At 49.0% G+C, this 22,393-nt stretch overlaps 1 protein-coding gene and 1 pseudogene across 1 annotated transcript in view; one reads left to right on the forward strand and one right to left on the reverse strand.

Moving 5' to 3' along the window:
• The window catches only part of Gramd1b (GRAM domain containing 1B), a 172,742-nt gene that overhangs the window by 94,464 nt on the left and 55,885 nt on the right, over positions 1-22,393 (reverse strand).
• On the forward strand, positions 5,944-6,680 carry LOC121830796 (H/ACA ribonucleoprotein complex subunit 3 pseudogene; annotated as a pseudogene).

Genomic DNA, 22,393 nt, shown 5'->3' on the forward strand with positions numbered 1-22,393 from the left:
CAGAGAACTCACCTTAGATGCCTTCCCTCTCACCTACCATTTTAATTAGGTAAGAAGTCAATCAATCTTAGCTCCAAACTATGGATAAAGTTTATCTTGGGCCAGCATTGTTTTTACGCATCAGCCCTCATCTTTCTGTCTGCAGCTGCACTCCTCCCTACTTGTCTTTTTAATTCAATAAACATTGTCAGTCTATCTTATGCCAGGGGAAGTAGAAGATTCCACCGTTTCTGTAGAGCAAAAAAATAAAATAAAATAATAAAGCCTGGAGTTCCTTATAAAATAGAGAAAAGCCAACATGTGAAAAAATAAAATAAAATGAGCCAGGCATGGTAGATCATGCCTATAATCCTAGCAATGGGTAAACTAAGGCAGAGAGATTATTTTGAATTTAAGGCCAGTCCGACACAGCGAGTTTCAGGATAGCCTGGGCTATCCTTTTGAATACCTCAAAAGAGCAGTCCATTGAGAAATAAAATACCAAAGCTGGAGCAAAATGAGGAAACTATCATATTCATCTACTGGGGAGCAGGAAGGTCTTCAGAGCTGACGGTAGCTCAGAGTCCTTGTCTGCAGTATTCGGCTCTCTCGGGACATTATGAGGCTTCAGAACATTTCTATTCTGTGCCTGTATTTCTCATTACATCTTCAGCCTTGTCTCCTACACAAGGCTGAACCCCAACCACGGAGACACCTGCTTGCTGGCTCCCTCTGCTGTCTAGAAGGCCTCTATGTAAGCAGCTGTCATTCAGTGAGCATTCAACTCAACTTAGCAATGTCCTTGAATCTCCATAGTGGCTCTTTGATGTGGACACCCTTATTCACAAAGAGACAGACCAGCAAAGGCCAAGGTAACTCACTGAAGCTCACAGAAACAGATGATGAACATGCTGGAATCTGATGAACTCAGAGACATCCACCTCCAGTCACAGCTAGTCCATTTCCCTCAGTGATCTACCCCATAGCCACTTTCCTGACCAGCCTCCTTCCAGCTTGCCCAGTCAAGAAGTACTTCTGCGCTTCCCCAGGGACAGCCATTTCTCTTCTGCTTCTTACTTTGCTTTTTTGTTTTGTTTTTCTTTGTTGTGGTGGTTGTTTTAGCTTTTGGAGACAGGATTTCTCTATTATGCCGCTCTAGCTGTTCTGGAATTCTCTATGTAGGCAAGACCAGCCCCAAACTCACAGAGATCCGCCCGCCTCTGCTTCCCAAGTACTGGGATTAAAGGTGTATGCCACCATGCCCAGCTGACCCTCATTATTTTCTACTGCCATAATTTGTTTGCCTGTCTGCCTCTCCCCAAAACTGGTAAGCACCCACGCACAGTAGATCAAAAGTTTCTGCACCCCAATATTAAGCCTCTCAGCAGACACAGAAATCCAAATCAGACCAAATCAAGAAAAAGCCCAGGTTTAATGGGTAAAACACTCCCGGATGATTTTCTGGCCCCCAGAGAGGAGATGGGGAAGAGAGACTGAAAAAGCATATGTCTGTTTTCTGGAGAGTGGTTTAAATACCCTGTGAGAGTGGTCTTGAGCCTCTCTGGGGGAGGAGCCGTGTTTGGCGGGCTTTCTGAGATGAGGCAGAGTTTGGGGAGAGAGAGATGGGGGAGGGGCTTTGAGGTGAGCTTCTACCAGAATGGTAACCATGTGCAATTCTTCTCTAAGACCCCTACACCTGACTCTGCTGCCATAAAAGTGGCATTTCCTACACTTTCACTGAAGGACTCATTAACGCCTCTAGTCTCTCTTCTCAGGAGATTAAAAACTGTCTGAACACAATATATAGATCTTAAAGAAACAAAACAGACAGTGTCACGGAAAGGCAGTCTCAGAATCCAGACTCCTGGAAGTGACGTCACTCCTCCAAGCCCTCCTCCAGGAAATGAACAGAAATGAAACAAGGATGTTGTCATCAGAACTGACCACACCTCCATCCAAAAGCTATTTCATTCTGTAGTAATTTAGCTCAGTGTGTTGGAGCTGGGAGGAATTCTGAAAGCCGAACCTCAGAAATAAAACAGGGAAGGCTAAGGTAAGAGGGTGCATTTACATGTATTTAGGCCTGTGAGTCATAATATGAATTTTTATTCAGCTATTTGCAGGCTTTTATACATTCTCACGGGTCCAGGGAATCCAACCATAGCATAGTGCCTCTGTCTGGGGCTGCAGGCCTTCTCCCGGGCCTACACAACTGAGCTCCTTATGGAAGCATCTCGGATCAGTTCAAGATGGTTTGACTTTGAGTTTTATAAGCTTTGTGCAGAACTGATGGACACCATGGATGGTGTCTTTATAAACCACGTAAGTTATAAAGTTCTGCCTAAAAGCACAAGAGGTTCATGGGCCCTCTACTCTAAAGCTCATTCGTGGCTTGATGGTTCACAAGCTAAGATGGAAGATGCCTGCAATAACTGTTCCAAAGACCTTGAATCAGAGAAGGCTAAAAGAAGTTCCCAGGTTGAAGCGTCTCATGTCCGGCAACTCTGTGGTCCGGAACCTGAGTGCAAATGCTAACCTCAGGAATGAATGATCCAGCTGAGTTCTGGTTTACACCAGATGACCTGAGATCTACACCGAGGCGTGGAAAGGCCTAAGAACAACAGCTATGTGTGCTTCTCCCTCCGCATGCAAACAACACAACACAACCGCATCTCTCCAAACCAACTCCAGGACGCCCGAGGCCACACCTTACCCAGACTCTATCCTACTATCACGGCCCAAGAGCCAGCAGACTGATAACAAACCTCTTACAGCTTCAAGAGCTTGGTCACTGGCCTCAGCACCACACGCATCGGGGACGGCAGCATTCCAACCCGGCGAACTGCACAGAGCAGACCAAACACAGCCCCGGTGCCTGCTCCCGCAACTGCCAATGCACGCTGCCAACGGGGATGGGGGCACAGCACCTTGTGCCGAACCACGTACGGAGTGGGCATTTAAATATTTGTGAAAGTAGGGAATGAGAGACGCAGTCCTGGGAGCTCTGTTCTCATTCAGCTCTTTCCCCTAGCTCCTCTTCAAGAGTATGATAGATCTCATCCGATATAAACAACAGACAAATGTCATTTTTACCTTGGTATAGGCTAAAAGATGAAAGATCAGAGAGGTTAAGTAACTTGGTTCCAATCACACAGCACATAGGAATGGAAGAATCACTAAGATCTATGATTCCAAGAGACCTATTCAGACCGTTCTGCTTGCGGCACTCAGGCTACTCGGGCCTCCTTTCCCATACTCTCTTCCATACACATCACAGGGGACCCAACCTGCTCCAGAAGTCTGAGCCTCTCTGAGTCTTCCACCTCTGGGAGAATGGAGACCCTGCCATCTGGCCAAAGCTGCAAAGGCCAGGGTACAGGTGTCTCCTGGCACACAGGGCTTGGGGAGGGGCTGTTGAGACTCGCCTCCCAAAATGCCCCATCCACTCTCAATGGCTCCGGCTCTGTGTTTGGAAAAATACACAGAAAAAAAAAAACAACAACAAAAATGTCCAATTGCCAGCAGCAGCCAACAGACTAAGAACACTACTCAACAACGCCCCCTAGTGTGTCCAGGACCACGGGCGCAGCACCGGGCCACTTCCCCTATGGAGGCTCAGACCAGCCTGGCACCGGGGCTCCCAGGAGCTTGGGGAGGGGACAGCACAGCACCTGCCACTCAGGCACCAAGGCCTCACCGAGCCCAAGGCCAGTGTCTGCTGCAGGACAAGGTGTCTCTGCTCCTGAGCCTCTCAAGCTCAAGACTCCTCCCAGCCCACTCAACAGCAAAAGAGGGAGGAGCCCAGAGGTTGACAGTGTCCAAACTCATGGAGCAAGAGAGACTGGAAGAGGCAGAGGAAGAAGACCGAGGACAGGAGAGCCAAAAGGAGGCAGGACAAAGATAAAAAAACAGAACACCGAAGAATAGCCAAAGAAAAAGACAGGCCTGGCGAGGGAGGCCAGCAAATGCCCTAGGCACGACCACCCTCCCGACCTCCACCATCCACAAGCTCTGGTGTGTGGACATAGCAGGTAGCCAGGGTGCTGTGGTAGCACCAGGCACACCCTCCCCTCTCCTGAGGTCATTTCCCTCTCCTGGCACAGCCCTGCCTGCTCCTGAGTGCTGAGCTGAGGGAGAGGAGGGGAGAGAGAGTGAACCAAAGGCGGAACTCGCCGAGCGAAACCACTTACGCACAGTGCGGCCGGCAGCATTTCCATCCTACCTTTGCGGTCGCCATGTCGGCCGGATCCATGATCCCGGCTTGGCCTAGGGAGCAGCAGCACCATCCGGGGAGAAAAGGCAGAGTCACAAATGTCCACCCAGAAAGAGGACACCACCCCTCTGGAAAGGAGGCCAGGAGAAGGAGACCTACTTCCATTCTCCAGAGGCGCCCCCTGGTACCTCCGCTGTTGGTAATGGAGGAAAGCATCCTGGGCTTCCCAGCCAGCTGGGGAAGCAGGCCGTCTGTAACCCCACACATGCCTATGAGCCCCCAAGTCAGTCCATTTCCCCTCCCCTGGTCCTTGGTCTCAGAAGGCCAGTGTGGGTCTCCCCAGGCTCCCCCTGCTGGGGGAGAGGATGCAGAGTAGAGGCCCTGTCCCCCGCATCACTGCCAGCTGGTACCCACAAATCAGGACCAGGAGCCCATGTGGGCAGACGCTGCTGGAAGGCGCCGGACCAGGGATGGGGTAGAAGGAAGGGCAAAGGCGTGGGCTGGTTGGGGACAGGTGTGAAGGTGCGGGCACTCAAATGGAAGCAGGTAAGGTGCTGTGCAAGGAGGAGCTGGAGGCACGGAGCTGAGTGGCACAGCCAAGTGGAGAAGGCGAAGGGAAAGGAACGCCCCCGGTGAAGCCACTCACCTGGCAATAACATTCAGACTGACTGAGGCCTACACAGAAGCCAGGGGCGGGCGGTTCACACCCACCCACCCCGCAACTCCACTCCCAGAGACTCACAGCCTCTGTCTAAAAGGTACTTGAGAGCAGCAGGCAGCCGGGCTGGATCTGCAGAGGCCCCTAGCTCCGTTGGAGCAGCCTGATTGGCGGAGCAGGATGACTTCATCCAGCCCCATTCATCACTCTAGGTTTTCTGCCCAGCAGGGACAGTCAGCTCAGCTTGCAGCAACTACTGGCTTCCTCTCCCGCCCGCCGCCGCCGCCGTAGAGAAAGCAGCTTGGGATAGGCTCTATCTCTCAGGGGGCCACTAGGCGAAGGGAACTGGCCGGAATACTCCCGGCCTCAGGGAAGAGTGAGGCAGGCTCCTCACACTGCTAAGAACGGGGCACTCAAAGCACCATGGCAATATCCACCACACGCGTCCGGTTGGGTGAAGGTGCTGAGCATCCTGCAGCTGTCGTAAAGTGTACTTCCCCACCGAAAATAAGATGTGGGAAAGACAGATGCAAGTGCTCCTCAAGCATGCTTCAGTAACCCCCCTGTGGTCATTTCCTCCCCGTGAGCAAGGCTCACCTGACCTAGCTGTAAGGACATGGAGTCCCTTGTGTCCAGCATTCCAAGCCCATAGCGAGCTGCCAATAAATAAACATATAAATAAATAAATAGAGTTTTTTAAAGAATGGAAGCTTACAGATATACACTTTACAAATTATGGATCCAAATCCCAGGAAAAAAGTTAGTGGAGGTCATCTCCACATAGGCTTTTACTTCAAGAAATCTCCTGTTGGGTCAAGGAGATGGCTCAGTGGGTAAGGCGTTCGTTGCCAAACCTAAAAAAACTGGGTTCAGTCCCAAGGACATACATCATGGAGTGAACTTCCACCACTGTCCTCTGACCTCTACACTGAGTGCTGTGCCCTGTGTGAGCAAGCACATACACAAATAAACAAATAAATGTAATTTTAAAGATATAATTACCCCCTCCCCCGAAAAAGCTACGGTTCTTGGAGAAATGATCTGTCTTTTTTTTTTTTTCCAAACTCCTCCCTTCCTCCCTAGACCTTGCTCAAAATCCAGCCCCCAGACCAGAGAAAAACCCAGGAAGGCAGAGGATCAGACATCGAGTGAGAAAGAAGCCATGAACTGGACGACCACTTGTCCACTTCCTCCCCAACTTCTCTTTGTTCTTTTTTATTACCTTCCTTAGGTCAAGCCCAACTCTACACCATGAGTGCAAGTGAGCACAGAGCTCCACCCACAGCACCAGGACTCCAGGCTGGCTGCAGGCGGATCTGATGCTTCTGCCCGAGAGCCACCATGTTTCACCAATATTACCTGGATGAGCAGGAAGACCATGTCTATACGCTGGGGGGGAAAGTCTGACCCTACAGGACAGCAGGCTTGTTTAGCTCAGCCTGCTCTCTTTGCCTGATGACAAGTACTCCTGACACTGAATCACCATCAGGGAACACATCAAAGTGCTCATAACCCAGCAACTGCAATCTGGCCTGCATGCAGGTCTCTGGATGTCTCCTTTGCTGTCCACTAGCCTGTGAGGGAGACTCAGTAACAAAGCATGTCAGTCTGTGAGCCATAGAACAAAACAAGTCAGTCTATGAGCCATGAAGTCTAAACTCCATACCCCATTTTTGGACTCTAATCTCAGCACTGCCTTTGGTCATGGTTGGTTGAATCAATCGTGGCAAGCATAGCCCTTAAAGGGAACAACTCTTTTTTTTTTTTTTTAATGTTTTGAATTATTACCATTTCATTAAAGAGAAAATGACTCAATTTTCTTTCTCAAAACATCACCACACAAACACCATTCCCAGTATTCATCAATGCCTATGAGTTTGGCTTAATGACCACAGCAATAAAACTGTCCACTCTCCATTTTCACAGGACTCCATAATCTGTGGCTCCAAATCCATCATCTCCTTGTATACCCTATAGATACTTGACACAAAGATGATTAATCTGAGCCTAAGGTCACATGGTAAGCAACTGGAAACTGGAGTCAACCTCATATGAATTGGGTGCACACCTTTCTCCACAAACCTCCTAATCCCAATTCCCCACCACTTCTCTGTACCTCCTCAGTCTGCTCCCACTTACTGAAGACTTAGAGAATAGAAAATATCACTTAAGGCCAAGTGAGAGGCAGAGAATGCAGCTCAGTTGGTGGAGTGTTTGTGTCCCATGCATGAAGCCCCAGGTTCAATCCCTAGTACCTCATAAACAGGACATAGTAATAGATACATGCGGCAATCCCAGCATTTAGGAGCTGGAGACAAGAGGGTCACAAGTTCAAGATCATCCTTGGCTACATAGCAAGTTTGAAGCCAGCCTGAGCAACATAGCCCTGCCTCCCCCAAATAACAGCAAAAACTAATTCTAATTTATAGCCAAGAGAGACTAAAGCAATGAATAAATAAAGAGCAAGATGGCTCAGCAGATAAAAGGTACTTACCACAAAAGACAGATGGGTCAAGTTCAATCCCCAGAAACCATAGTGTAAGGAGGGAACCAACTCCCGAAAATTGTCCTCTGATTTTCATGTGTACTGTGGCATGTACGTGTGTATCAGCACTCACATATAAACACATCACGAAAACACATAATAATAATGATAAATGAAATACACTTTTTAATTTTAAAAGTACATAAAATGGCACTTGATCTATAATTACCATTGAGGTTTTTTTTGAAGATGGTAAATTATGAGATAAAATGTAATCAAAAACTGATGGGGGGGCAGCTTGAGATTATCAAAAAAGTTAGCGTGCACATTTAAAGAAGTCTCCTGTAGCCGGGTGGTGGTGGCAGACGTCTTTAAACCCAGCACTCGGAAGACAGAGGTAGGCAGATCTCTGAGTTTGAGGCCAGCCTGTTCTACAGAGAGAGTTCCAGGACAGCCAGGGCTACAGAGAGAAACCATGTCTTGAAAACAAAACAAAAATGAAACAAACAAACAAACAAAAAACCTAGAAGTCTCCTGGTCCTGGTATGGTGACTAATCCCAGCACTCAGGAGAAGTTTGAATCCAGACTGGGAAGAATTTCTAGGAAGACTGCTTTTTAGATTAAAAAAGAATCAGCGATTTATTCATGTCCACTTTAGGCAGAAAAGGAGATCAAAGTACCTTACAAAAGCTCATTTCAACAACACAAGTTAAAATTATCACAGGGGAGAAATACATGTCTTGGAACCTGGGGATCTGTTTTCTCCTGCCATCACAGACACATAATGCATGCTTTCTATGAGATGAAAGCACATGGTGTGTCTTTTGTATCTGAACTGTTTGGGATCAGAATTGTTATGTATCTGGAAAATGTGTCTTTTTTTTTAAAAGATTTTTTTTTTTTTTTTTTTTAGGCTTTCTCAGCTGAATCATTCTAATTCAAAATATCTAAAACCAAAATCCTCACCCAGGAGTAGAATTTAGGTCAATGAATATTTTTCTGAAACTCTGCTTAACTTTTCATAAGCCCTCCCTCTATGGTCATAGTTGAATCTTCTGGGGGGGGGGCGGAGGGGAAAAGTCCTTTCTCCTACTCAGTGAGGGGTACCCTTACTAGACTCCTTAAAAATCCAACAGCATGGGGGCCATGCCCCCCCCCCCATAAATCATCTTCTCTGCTCAGAAGCCTGACAAGTCCTTTCTGGCTATTGTGTGGCCAATCCTCTCTGTGCCTGGGCTGGCAATCAAATATGTAGATGGAGAACAGAAAGCCGGTACCTACAAAGGAGGACATTCTGTTTCATCAAAACCACACAGAAACCAACTCTGTGATCATCGAAGTCTGCCTAGTTTCTCCAATGACCCAAGCCATCTATCTACCTACTCAGCTCTTTAAAGAACTATTACCCGATACAGTGGTGCACACCTGTAATCCCAGCACTCTCAAGGCGAGAGCAAGAGGAACCTCACAAGATCTGAGGCCAGCTAGTCAACAGAGTGAGTTCCAGGCTAACTAGGACTACTTAGTAATCTCTGCCTCAATCACTCAAATAACAACCTCGACAACCAAACCCTTCCATGAGTCCCTGGAAGGCGAACATGTGTTGACAGTGTTGAGAAATCACCGGTGTGTTTCAAAAGGCAGCTCCGGCCTTGAACCTCCAGCATCAGGAAGAGCGTTACTTGGTACTGAACAGACAACCTGGAAGGCACATCAGCATGGAAGGGAGAAGGTGGTATCAGGTTTCAATGGTGGGGGAGGCATATAACTCAGAGTACAAAGAAAACTCTGAGGGGGGGGAAGAGGAACTGAAAATTAACCGGCAGGGTGGTGGTGGCACACGCCTTTAATCCCAGCACTGGGGGGGGGGGGCAGAGGCAGGTGGATCTCTGTGAGTTCGAGGCCAGCCTGGACTACAGAGTGAGTTCCAGGAAAGGCGCCAAAGCTACACAGAGAAACTCTGTCTGGAAAAAAAAAAAGAAAAAAAAGAAAAAGAAAAGAAAAGAAAAGAAAGAAAAAGGAACCCCAATCTCCCTATTCTCCAACCCATTTCATTTTACTTACTATTTAGGGAAAGGGTGAGAAAAAGACACTCCTTTATAACATTCCCTGTCTAGGGCAATTATTCTTACTAATCACTCTACCCTAGGCAATACTTTCTGACTGCTTAATCACTGCACTTAGGCACTAAGTTGAGGAGAGGAAATGATGAAGCCCCAGAAGCCTTTGAGAAGACCGGGTTTTGACAGCAGAGTGCAAGGGGTGTGGGAAGTAGAGTCTCCGGCTCCCTGAGCACAGATCTGAGGCGGAACACTGCACCTGCTGCTGTTAGAAGAGCCTTCATGGCAGCAGCCACTTGTGTGGTTGGACTACGAGGAAGCCAATGAGATTGTTTCCAAACCAAAGTCAGCTAATCTTTCCTGGCACTGCATTTTGGGAGTTGTAGTTCTGAGCAGCAAGCATTTGGCAGCCATGCTTGCACTGCTTTAAGAGTATGCCGCTGGATCTTTCTTCTCATAGCAAGACTGCAAATCTACAGTCAGATGCCTTTTCCCAAAAGCTGAAATCCCTGAAATCCCTTCTCTCTAGAGTCTGGGTGCTGATGGTAAACTAAAAGACAGCAACGAGAGTGACAGAGATTCACAGAACAGGAGGGAACTTGAAAAGGGGGCGAGCCTAAGAGGTCTCTTGTGCATTCTCTCTGCTTCTAGAGAAGACAGGTTCTTAGAAAGGGGGAAGAGGAAGAGAAAAAGGACCCTGGGTGTTCCCTTGCAGGTGTGTGTCTGTATGAGTGACTTTTTCAGCTTTTGCTTGTTAACCATCAACCTTCAGCAAAGCATTGAGCATAAGGAAGCGCTGAGTCTTGAATTCTGACTCAGCCACTTACCTCTGTGTAACCTTGTGCAAATTACTTAACCTGGCTGTGTCCCCATTTCCGTATCTGTTAAGACAGGGATATCACAAAACCCAGAAGCACGAATGAAGTCAGAAAACTCTGTAAAGGGCTTGGACATACAACAGATACTATCAGAGTTCGCTGTGTGCTTGCCTGTTATTCAGTGGTAGACTGCCTGTCTAACCCCTCGCTCCAGGGTGTCCATTTTAAGTCTCTCCTGGAGAAACCCACCTGCTGTTTGAGGTAAACAGAGACATTAAAGAAGCAGCAGGGCAAATGGAAACAGTCACTAAACTAAGGGGGGGGGGGGGGGATTGCTACCAAGGATGCCACAGGACACCTACCGATGGTGCTAGACACTAAACGGGGAGGCAGGCAGACCTGAGATCAACAGAAGGAGGCCATAAAATGGGCATGATGACACAGGTCTGTAATCCCATCACTCAGGAGGCTGGCATGGGGTGGTTGGGAGTTCAAGGCCAGCCAGGGTTACCTAGCAAGACCTTCCCTCAAAAAAAAAAAAAAGTCCAAAGATGATACTTAGTTGAGAAGAGTGCATGCCTTAAATGCATGAAGTCTGAGTCTGATGCACGAAACCCTGCATGGTAGCAGTTGCTTTTGATAACAGCACTTGGAAGGTAGAGGCAGAAGGATCAGAAGTTATGGGTCATCCTTGGCTGCGCAATGAGTCGGAGGCCAGCCTAGGCCACGTAACACCACCTCTGCCCCTCTCAAAACAAAACGCCACCGTCCACAAGACAATCAGAGAAGTGGATCTAGTTGAGCATGGAGGGAAACAAAGACTGAGTGATCAGAGTCAGGGTGAGACTGAGCACCAGAGAGCTGTGGATGGAGACAAGCTGGCCAGCATGGGGGACGCCAGGGACTGGGGAGCCACCCCTGCACAGGTCAGGTACAAAACTGACCATCTTGCAAACCTGAGCTGCTCTCTGGATAAGTGGGGGTGTTGGCAGGGCTCGGGGTGGAAGAGTTTCTCAAGAAGTTTAGATAAAGAAGAAGCAGGGGCAGTGGAAAGGGGGCATGTTAAAAGGAGCTGGCCTTAGAAACTTCACCTGGATCAGTGCTCTCTGTGCGCTGTGAGGGAGGCAGCCAGAGAAAATGATAGGGATATCTCAGTGCAGGTGCTGCTGGCCAGGGGAAGGGGGAAGCCAGGTTACCTGTCTCTAGAGCACTTTTGGGAGGACTGTGGACCTGTGCTTCTCTCCGACATACCTTGTACCTGAAATCCCCCTGGGAAAATAATAAAATTAGCAAAGGGGAGACCTACCTCCCTTAGCTGCTAGCAATTCCCGAGACCTTATAGACAATATGAATGAAATAAATGATATTACCTCACCTCGGCCTCTAGAACTTAACAGAGACTAGCATACTTAAAACCTAAAGTCCAATTGCCTGGTTCACATTCTACCCCATTATTTAAAGCTGTGCCATCGTACATATAATTACAAGACCTCTCTACACCCCAGTGCTCTTATGTACAAAATGAAAAACCATAATACACATGGAGTATCCCTTATACAAAATGCATTGGGCCCAAATGTGTTGGGTTTGGGTTTTGGAATGTTTGAGTAAGCATAATGCAGCATCTTGAAGATGAGACCCAAGCTGAAACACAGAATTCATTTACATTTCCTATATACCTTGTATACTGGCCTGAAACTAATTTAATGTACTATTTTTGGTATACCTACAGTTTGCCTGTGACCTATCACATGAGGACAGATGTGGAATTTTCCATTTGCAGTATCTATTAGTACTAAAAAAGTTAAGCTTCAGCAAGCATTTGGATTCCAGATGTTCAACATAGAGATGTTAACCTGTTCATTTCATTGAGAAAAAAAAAGGGGGGGGGGAACGAAATGTAAATGACCACAATGACTGACAACCAGCAGACATACTTGGTAAATGTTAACTGAAGTGATTTCTTTATAATTCCTATCTTGGGGCACCCCTGGGTGTTCCATGAGCTCCCCCATTCCTCCATGCCGTCCTGCCTTGGTGCCTATACAACTTCTCTACTCACCTACCATCTCGAAACAGGATCACACCACACCAGCATCTCAGCCTTAAGCTTTCAGATGTGCAAATCACACACACACACACACACACACACACACACACACACACACACACACACCAAGGAAAAGCTCATAGATGCCTAAAACAGCTGGCTTTCCCTGCCTTGAACATTTACTTCTGTGCCTGGCCCACATTTTACACAAGCCCTCCCCAGCAGGCTGCAGAGGATACCGCTGATCACACTTTGGTTCCGGGTGTGAACAGATATAGGGAAGCTGGGATCAACTGAGCCCCGTGATCAGGAAGGGGTGAGCCCAGGGCTCAGCGATGCTGCCTGACCTTCAATGCGCTTCTGGTGTCCTGACAAACCACTCCCCTGCAGACAAAGGAGGAAGGTGCCGGGTCAGGACGGAGCTGGGATTGAGGATGCCTGCAGTGCCCCGGTACAGGCCACTAGAAGACATTCTGACTGCTGCTGAAGCTGAGAGGAAGCAGGGAAAGACGGCAGGACAGACCACAGTCACAGATCCCAGACAGTTCTGGAAGAAGCAGCAGCCTCCTCAGGACTCCTATTGGAGAAGTGTTGGCGAGGTTCTGGGAGTGCTGGCAAACTGGAGAAGAAGGGAGGGCCCCCACAAAAACCCACAAAGGCTTCAGCCAGTACCTGCGGGGAGGTGAAGACTGCAAGCTTTGTTCCACTCCAGACAGTAGTGAAACCCAGAGCAAGCATCAAAGGATGCTGTGAGACAGAGATGCCCTGCAGCTTCTACATGATACTTGTTAGAGTCCACAGGCACTGCTAGAACCAGCGAGACTCCAGAAACACACATTTCTAGAAGACTAAAATAAAGATGATGATGCTGCTGCTGCTGCTGCTGCTGATGCCGTGATCATGAAGAAGATGATGAAGATGAAGAGTCAAGAGCCCTGGGTCCTATGTAATGTTCAGCTGGACCATTAAACTTCACCGCGATCTATTCTGTCTCCCCCGCCTCCCTACAGCTGAGGACCGAACCCAGGGCCTTGCACTTGCTAGGCAAGCGCTCTACCACTGAGCTAAATCCCCAACCCGATCTATTCTGTCTTGGTCAATGTGTATTTTCTTATTCAGTCTGGTTCTGAAGTTTTTCAGGAGATAATCTTCAAGAACAGACTTTCTCACACACCACCAAGGATTTCAAGGTCCATGGAGTCCAAGGAAAGCAGGTTTGCCTAGGCACCCAAACTCCCTTAGAATCACTGCTGTTCCTACAGAGGACACCCCCATGTCACACATACACATCTGAGCTCTGGAGTCAGATCCCAGCTCTCACTAATGAGCTCTGTCAGGGATCAATCTAACCCACATCTAGAAAAATGTGTTCGAGTCATTTCCCTTCTGAATTCGCTGTGACAAATAAATCAGAACAAAGGGGAAACACGGCACCAGCCTAGTCCCATCTGACCCCAAAACCAAGTGCAAAGCAGTGAGTCTCATTAATAAGGAACACCTCAGAACTCCAGCACACACTCTGTATCACCTTAGGTGTGCTGCTTCCACACCCACATTAGTGACATTTCCCTATACTCCTGAGTTGCTGTTTTGCTGAAAATGTCCTCAATTTTCTTTGCAAACTTCTCATTGTGGAAGTTTTTCGCAGAGCCACTTGAGTGGGGATTGAAAGAATTCATGGACCAGGACAGAATACAGAACGTACAGTCTCTTAAATCCCTGCTTAAAAGCTTCATCTGCTGACACGTGTTCTACACCTTATTCACAGGGACAGTGCTCTGGCAGATGAGAACCCACCTGTAATTTAGGATGCCCAGAAAAGGAAGCTCGGGTAACAGGTCTACTTTATTTCTAGAAGAACAGGAACCAAGCAGGTAAAGTCACCCCCATGGTAGAACCTTCAGCCCATGTGTCATGGAATTTCAAACATCAACCAATTATCTAGCGGTTTCAAGAGTTTAACTTGAATTCCATTTACTAACTCACCCATCACTGTCACATAAAGGAGGATCCAAGGGAGCTACTGTGTTGGTGCACTCCTGGGGGAGGGAATAGGTGCATACAAACATCCTCTGCTCCTCCCACCTCTCTCCCCAGTCCCTGGACCATTTTGAAGCGGGGTCACAATGGGGTTTCTCTCCATCTCCAAGGAAGACATTGTCCTTCACACTAAGAAGGGATGACAGAGAGAAGGAGGGAGCCAGGCAGTTCAGTGCATATGGATCACGTGCCCGAGGATAAGGCAAAAAGAAACACCAAGTCACCTAAAAAGCTGGTGACAGATGAGATGGAATGATTAGTTTCAGCACACACGCCCAGGCCACCACCTTCTTCTTTACTATAGATGGTACTGGTTCCTGAGCTATGCACCAGACAGATGTTGAGAAACCAGAAGCTGTGTGCCTAGGCTAGTCAGGTACAGTTCTACTAAATTAATTAATGCTTAGAACAGGGTCACATCACAGGAGGCTGCAGGCTTACGATACGTTTCTCTAAGCAAGATCTATGACAACTTGCATTAGAAGGTCCTGTGATACCAATCAACTAGAAATTTTCTGAGCCTGCCGGGGTATACATGAAGTTAAAATCGAAGCCTAGGGATCTGCATGTTGAACAAGCTCTGCTTATAAGTTTCAAACATATACAGGCCTGAGAACCACAGCCTCGGAGCTATAACTGATCACTCGTTATCCAGAGGGTATGGACACTAACCCATGTGTGTATGGGAAATGTTACAACTTGAATTTGTAAGTATATTTTTATCTTGTACTTAAAAATCTCTACATCAGCCGGGCGGTGGTGGCGCACGCCTTTAATCCCAGCACTCGGGAGGCAGAGCCAGGCGGATCTCTGTGAGTTCGAGGCCAGCCTGGACTACCAAGTGAGTCCCAGGAAAGGCGCAAAGCTACACAGAGAAACCCTGTCTCAGAAAAACCAAAAAAAAAAAAAATCTCTACATCATCATACATACTACACACTGGTGCACATCCGCAATGCACTGTTCGTACATACTGAATATGGCCTTGCAACCATGCTGATATGATCACCCCTAGTCCAATAATTGCAGTGCTTAGATGGGGAAGCTGCAAAGGGCAGCTCTGAGCTTCCAGTGTTAGTGATTGAGAGGAGGACTCTGGCCTTCGGTTCCCCATCTCAACCTTGGTGTGGGAAGGTAGTGAAGACTGCAGCAGGAAGTGGGCCAAGCCTGAGGTTGGATTCTCTGCATTGAGAGCCCAGGTTGTCTCCCACTCACATTCTTTATTGTAACTGGTAGGACGCTGCGATTCTCCCAGCAGGAAGTTGGAAAGCTGGGGAAGGAAACTTACCATCCACCCTGCCAGTTGTCCAGAGCTAAATCCCACTTACGGTGTCAGCAGAGAGAGGGCACTCGGCTGAGCTATAATTAACAGCCCCCTTTCTCAGGCAGAGAAGTGCTGGAGTAGGAGAAACACAGGGCAGGTGATGGTTACACCTGCAGACAGTTCTGCTGACATCTACAGAAGCAGCCAGAGCTGCCGGCCCGGAGAGCGATAAGCCGGAAATACTGAGAGGGACAGCAGAGGCTTCCAGGAGCCTCCCTGCTCTGCCTCCAGACCTAAAAAGTTCTGTTCTCTAGTACCCACAGCCCATACGTGCCATCTTCCACAAGACCAAGTCAAGTGTTCCCCCGAAGCATAGGGGTCAGTCAAAGGGGGACACATGGTGGGTGGTCACAGAGCAGACCATTTCCACGATCATGAAAAGCCCCAAGAGTAGTAACACCCTTCTCTTTCGGACAGCATCACTGAATCGTGTGATCACAAAACGTTGGGAGTTATAGCAGAAGACCTTGTCTCAGCTTAAAAAAAAGAAAAGAAAAGAAAAGAAAACAAAAGAAAAGAAAACAAGAGAAAAGAAAAGAAAAACGAGAACCTTAGTCATTCACTGGTTCAGATTCACTCAGTAGATTTTCTGAGTGCCTATCAGGTGCTGGGCAGAGCTAGGCATTGGCAATACACTAAATCAAAGAGAAGCAATCCCTACCCTCATAAGGTTTAAGGACTAACGGCGGAGAGAACAAATAATGCAGCAAACACATACAACTGTAACTTGGGGTTAGCACTTAGTGCTAAGATAGAAAAGAAGGCCGGTTGTGGTGTCATACGCTTGCACTTCCGGCACTTGAGAGGCTGAGGCAGAAGCATCACTTTGAGTTATAGATCAGCTTGGGCCACAGGGCAACACTCTGTCCCATGCAAACAAAATAGAGAAGAAAGAAGTAAGGGGGAGAAACTCCATACTTGGACAGGGTGGTGAGAGGTGCCCTGAGCCTGTACCAGCTCCCAGGAAGACACAGAGGCACTGGTAGTTTGGGTGGGAAGATCTGACGGGAGTGAAAACTTGGGTATGCCCCTGCACCCCATTGTCTCCTGCATGCTACTCTCTGTGAGACCTGACAAGGACCTGCAGGGTCCCTTTTGGAGTTATCTAGGGTCATGACTACTGCAACATCAGATCAAAGTGAGCACGGGCTGACCCAGAGCCGTCTTCTGAATCTGTTGGGCTAGGCTGAGCGCCATGCAGAGTCTGGCTAGATGCCTGCGGGTTAGGAAGCCTGTCACCGGCCAGCCCCTCTTGGCTCCTCACCCACTCAAGGCAAATGTCACTTGTGGGAACAGCAAGCACCAAGTGTTTTCTGTACCGGCTTCAGGCTACAACTAGCAAGCCCACACCGTCTTGTACACTAGTTTGTGGATCACCTTAAGTTTCCAAGCCTCCAGGTTCTCGCTAAAGCTCACTTCCCCGGCAACCTCCAGGCTTAGCCTAAGCCCATGGTTTGCTGATAATAGGAACGAAAAGCCAGCCTTGCTGAGTGTTTGCCACGTACCAGATACTGCATTAAAAGCTTCCCCCCCCCCCCCCGCCCCCATTTTATATGAGTTTGGTTCCCACAATCTTTACAAAAGTAGGTTTCATTCTTTCTGCATTTTCCCCACAGTAGGATGAGTCGGAGGCATAACATGATTTTACAGATGCATCCCATTGGAGCCTGAATTTAAACACCAGTCTCCTCAAAGCATTCCTGGAGGGTGTCATATGCTTGGAATCCCAGCACTGGGGAGGCTGAGGCAGAAGCTGCCGATCAGCCTGGGCCACAGAGCAACACCCTGTCTCACGCAAACAAAAGAGAAGAACGTGAGGGGGAGAGATTCACTAACAGGAAGAATGGTCCTTGGCCACCAGCACAGTATTGTGTAAAGAACTCTCCGTCTGACATTGTCTGCTCCAGGCCTACTGTGCAGGCAGTACCTGAGGTAGCCTCTCAGGAGGAGACTCGGCCCAGCACACCAACCACCGAACCTCTGGCCATGAGAAACCCTGGGGAGGGAACTGTGCCTCCTGTGTGTGCAGTGTGTGGTGGGGGTGGGGGGGGCAGCAGAGACAGACAAATAGACAAAGATACAGAGCATTGAGATCACGTCAGTCATCCCCTGATCCCTACCTGCTTTGAAATCCATTTCACCTCTGACCCCCTCCTTTTCTTTCCCTCACACTTTGTCCCATTTTCTCTTCTTCTAACATTAACCTTTGTTTTCACACGAGAGAAGAGACGCTCCCCCCCAGCACCCCCCCCACACACACACACACAACTTGCACAAGTCTACATGCCCCTTGAGCCATTGCGAAGGCTTTGAACTGAACTCTGACTCAACCCTTGGACCTCTTCCTCCCAGCAAGCCGTCTCCTCTCTGCTTGCCACAGCAGCCAAGGTCCAGCATGGTCGGCGAGGAGCCACGGCAGCACGGGTCTGCCAGACCAGGGGCCTGGGTCCCACATCTGGATTGTACTCACACCTCCATGTCCATCTGCACAGGCAGGTCTAGTGTTAAAGCCCAGTCCCAGAGCAAAGGGGCACGATCGGTGACCACATGAATCCAACATCCCCAGACACGTCGGTCTCAGATCCCTATCAGTCAAAACAATCCTCAGCACCCAAGAAGACCAAGCCACACAGAACGCTCAGCTTCCGACGGCACCTTTCTCCTGAGCCCTTCAAATTCTTTACTGACTGGTGCTCCAAGAAAGATACATAAGCTGCCATCTAGCTGGATACTTATGAAGAGCAGAGAGAGGCAAGTCACCTCTTAGGAATCACACAGTGAGGCAGAGAATAAATCTCCCAGCTTACACCCCGCCAGCTGCCCGCCTTAGCTTTTCCCTCCCGCTTCCTGCAACACATCTGTCCCCCTCTAACCTACCTGTCACTCAGCAGGGAAGCAAGCCCCAAAGTATTTCTGCCTCCGTGAAGAGACCCAGGCCATCGCAATCCTAATGCCCAGGGCCCCTGCCACTTACTTGGCTCTCAGAAAGGCCAACTTCCTCCTCAGGTAGGAGACATGGTAGTAGCAAGTCTGCCGGACAGCCCCGCTGCAGGAAACAGTCTCCGAGCGCAGATTCTGCACCATGCCGGGCTCAGGGGAGGGCTGGCCACATGGCAGCCAGGACCTTGAGGGCTGCGGGCTCACTTTGGAGGCACATGGACTTGCTGCCTCTGCAGCTGCCCCAGCAGTTGACAGTGAGCTCCTACACACACAATCTCCACGCTCTGCTGTCCCGTGCAAGACGCGGGAAGGTGACGGGCCCAGGGCGGGACAGCCTGGCGTTCTAGGCTATCACAGCCTCCCTGGCCTTCTGGTTGAGCCACGGCTCCATGCAGAACTCGCCTCCATCCTTCCACATCTGGTGGTGCTCTGGTATTTGGCAAGCTTCTGCCCCCGCTGTCCTCAGACAGGGAGGATGGAGGTGTACCTGCATGTGGTGTCAGCTGCTGGCGCTGGAAGGGAGGGAGGGGCAGCGGCGGGCACTGCTCCCAGCGGGACTGCTTCTTGGCTCCGTCTTTAAGGTAAAGATCACCTGAGTAAACCAGGGCCATGGAGAGTTCAGCGGCTGGACAGGTAGATGGAGCTAGAGAGCTGCAGAAATCCGCGACGGGGGACAAGTTCCAGGCCAGACTCAGCAGAACTGAAGGTACCTCTCCTAGCAGGACATGGCAGCTGTTTTAGTTTGCTTTCTGTTGCTGTGAAAAAACAACCATGACCAAAGGCAATTTGAAGGGGAAAGGGTTTGTTGTATCTTACGGGTTAGATTCCATCATCAAGGGATGCTAAGGCAGCTCAAGGGAAGAGCAGGTGCTCTGTGTGTGTGTGTGTGTGTGTGTGTGTGTGTGTGTGTGTGTGTGTGTGTGTGTGTGTGTGTGTGTGTGTGATTTCAGGGGTCTCCCTTGCTCTCTCTGTACTTTACTTGAAGCAAAGGCTCACTGAACCTGAAAATGACTCAACTAGCCCAGCTAACTAGACTGCCCACAAGAATACCCTATCTTGCTGGTCAGTGGTGGCGCACACCTTTAGTCCCAGCATTCAGGAGGCAGAGGCAGGCAGATCTCTGTGAGTTCAAGGCCAACCTGGTCTACAAAGCAGATGCCAGGACAATCAGGACTTTTACACAGAGAAACCCTGTCTCAAACAAACAACAACCCTATCTCCTCTTCCCAAGTGCCGGGATTATAGATGGGCCATCTCTCCTGCTTTTATGTGGATGCTGGGAAGACGACCTCTAATCCTCAAGCTTGCAAGGTGAGCACTTTATTCATTACGCTCCCTCTCAGGCCTCCCAATGGCTGATTTGTGTTGTTTTTTGAGACAGGGTTTCTTTGTGTAGCCCTGGCTATCCTGGAACTCACTATGTTGACCACACTGGCCTCGAACTCAGAGATCTGCCTGCTTTGCCTCTAGAGTGCTAGGATTAAGGGCTTGCACCACCCCTGCCCAGCTGTTGTTTTTCTTTAAACCTAGATTAAGAGGTCAGCAAAATGGCTCAGCTAAACAAACCTGGAGAGCAAAGTTCAAATCCCGGAACCAGAGAGGAGGAGGAGAGGACAAACTTCACAAAGCATCGTCTGGTCTCACACACATGCTGTGGTAGTCCTGCCCAGGCACATGCACAATATTATATTTTTGGACCCTCAGCAGACAAAGGCGCTTGCCTCTGAGACTGAGAACCTGAGTTCCATCCCTAAAACCCACATGGAAGGAAAGAAGTGACTCAATGTTAAGTCTCAAGCCGAGGTACCTATTTAACATATCAAAGCAGATTTGGCCTCCAGGTTCTCCCAGCATCCCTCAGTGTCTACCTGTTACAGGGTATGGCTGGTATACCCTGCCCACTACCCTGAATTCTCCAGCCCAGGGGCAGGGCTGCCCTTCCCCGACAGGCTCTTCCCTATATAATCTAGACATTTTGGTTACCCTTCCCTTTTGGACCTTTGCCTTCCTGGCTGCTGCACCTGGTTCCCCTCCACTCTTATGCCCAGATCGCGGGGATGCCCAAAAGACGACCACGGAGACCGGATCCCTCATGTAAAAGCAAAGAGCCTTTATTCTCGTCAAGCTCCAAGCTTGGTCCGTCTGTCTGTCCAACGCAGCAGAGAGCCCCGAGCCCAGGCAGGGTGGGGTTTTTATCATAGCCGATAAAAATGGGGTGAGCGGGTTTCCAGGGTCCACGACCCTGATAGGCTGACAATTGTCTAGGGGTATTTGTAAAACAAACACAGGTGTGTGCTAGACTCAGGGACATCTGACCACCTTATCTAATGGTTGGAATGTTTGGGATGTCAGGTACTTTATCCCTGGGTGGATCTCTGGGTGGTGTCAGTTTAAGGCTTTTCCTTGATTTGGCTGTTGCCTGCCAGTAAGCCTGTCACAGAAGCTGTGTCTGGGCCCCTAAGACTGTCATGGCGGCTGTGTGGTCAACCTGTTTGGGGGCCTTTCCACATCCACCACCCCTAACCCTCAGTCCTCACATGACTCAGCGTCCGGTTCACCCTGGACTCACCCAGATGTCTCTGCCTCTGGCTATGCTCTCCCTTTTATCTACAATAAACTTTCTCCTCCACCATACCTAGACGCAGCCATGTCCTTTCCTTTTTATTTCTTTTCATTCATCTGGTGTTTGAAACCCGAGAGGGGCTTTAATTAGCTCCCCTTCCAAGGCCTTTGGCCTCTCCGAGCAGAAGCAAACTGCCAGTGTTGGCCTCCTGGGTGCAGATCACTTGCCTGTGCTGGCTTCTGGCACCCAACATATTTGGCTCCAAATTCTACAGTTGATGATGTTAAGTCTCCAGTCCTGAGGCAAATGGCTGAGGTGCCTATTTCACAATAAATACATTGGATTTTAAAGTTTAAATAAATAAATAATGTAAAACAAATACCCAGCCTGTAGACTGTTCACACCCACCTCAGGGATGTCACTCCTTCAGTTGCCGTCTTCCCCGCCTCCCCCATCACCTATGACTGCAGCTCACTCACATGCCCCATCTGGGAGCATCCCTTTTCCCGCCCTCTGGGTCTCTCCTCCTGGTTTCCCTGACAGCTGCCTTCCTTACATTTCTTTTTCTTTTTCTTTTTTTCGAGACAGGGTTTCTCTGTGTAGCTGTGTGCCTTTCCTGGAACTCACTCTGTAGACCAGACTTGGCCTCCCTCGAACTCACAGAGATCTGCCTGCCTCTGCCTCCCGAGTCTGGGATTAAAGGCGTGGGCGGCCGCCGCCGCCGCCGCCGCCGCCGCCGCCGCCACCACCACCACTACCACCGCCTGGCATCCTTACATTTTAATAGGGGTACAGCCCAGCAGAGCAGGCTGGGATCCAGACTCAGCGCTAAGGACTGTCCCTCCCCCAACACCCATGTGCTACACATCGAATTCCTTGTGGCCTCAGCCAGATCTTCGTATGTTAGTTTGCAGTGCTGGGGATGATCTGGGACCTCCAGCACACAAGGGCAAGTGCTTCTGCACTAAGCTACCGGCACGCACAGCTCCGAACAGGTCTTTTTTAAGATCTGCTGTCCGAACTTCACAGCCCCTGCACAGCCTGCCTCTCCATTTGCACATACCATGAGTACTTTACACTCCCTTTGCTAAAATTAAAACTCACTAATCATGGTTGTGCTTCAAATTCTTCCAAACATAAACAGTATATTACTAATAATTAATGCAAGCACATACAAAACGCTAGCCATGGACCAGGCATATCCTTATAAACCGTCATCCATACAATGAATCACTCAATACACCCGTTTTACAAAGGAGAAGAA

Source organism: Peromyscus maniculatus, chromosome 7, assembly GCF_049852395.1.
Source record: "Peromyscus maniculatus bairdii isolate BWxNUB_F1_BW_parent chromosome 7, HU_Pman_BW_mat_3.1, whole genome shotgun sequence".
Classification (NCBI taxonomy): domain Eukaryota; kingdom Metazoa; phylum Chordata; class Mammalia; order Rodentia; family Cricetidae; genus Peromyscus; species Peromyscus maniculatus.